At 30.3% G+C, this 805-nt stretch overlaps 1 long non-coding RNA gene across 2 annotated transcripts in view; it reads left to right on the forward strand.

Moving 5' to 3' along the window:
* LOC106867980 (uncharacterized) overlaps window positions 1–805 on the forward strand; it is a 637,828-nt gene that overhangs the window by 296,286 nt on the left and 340,737 nt on the right. The gene's annotated exons all lie outside the window — the stretch shown is intronic.

The raw sequence follows: 805 nt of genomic DNA on the forward strand, positions 1-805 counted from the left end.
ATATATATATATATATATATATATATATATACATATATATATGAAATTAACTAAATAAGAGGAGAGAAGTAATGCTTATTCCATTTGTTGACAGCTGTTTCATAATCTATGTCCAGTTACACCACTGCTGTTAAATTGCCCAATGCACATCTGAATATTCACATATTTGCATAGATATAGATATATTTGTTCCGTAACAAATTACTCAATGAACAAATTACTCATCACTGTCATGTCAAGGCAAGTGAGCATAGAGTTTAATGCTTACTTGTCATGATATAATTCCAATGAGTAATTTGTACAGTATGTCACAGCACAATTATATCTATATTTGTGCATCTATATGTATATTTACACAAGTGTTGGACAATTTAACATTGATAATATAACTGGACATAGATTACGAAACAACTGTGAACAAATGGAATAAACATTTTCATCTCTCACTTCTCTTATTTTATTAATTATTCTATATTCTTCAATATTCTGATTCCTGGAGTTTCAGAATGATAGTGATGTTATGGTCTGGCCTCAACCATTGTTTTTCTCATAGCTGTGTACTTGGCAAAAAGCTGTTTTTTCTTTGAATCTCTATTCTTATTGTTCTATATATTTATGCATGTGTGTATGTCTATCTATCTATCTATCTATCTATCTATCTATATATATATATATATATATATATATATATATCATCATCATCATCATCGTTTAACGTCCGCTTTCCATGCTAGCATGAATTGGACGATTTGACTGAGGACTGGTGAAACCGGATGGCAACACCAGGCTCCAATCTCTCTCTCTC

This window comes from Octopus bimaculoides, chromosome 11 (assembly GCF_001194135.2).
Source record: "Octopus bimaculoides isolate UCB-OBI-ISO-001 chromosome 11, ASM119413v2, whole genome shotgun sequence".
Taxonomy (NCBI): domain Eukaryota; kingdom Metazoa; phylum Mollusca; class Cephalopoda; order Octopoda; family Octopodidae; genus Octopus; species Octopus bimaculoides.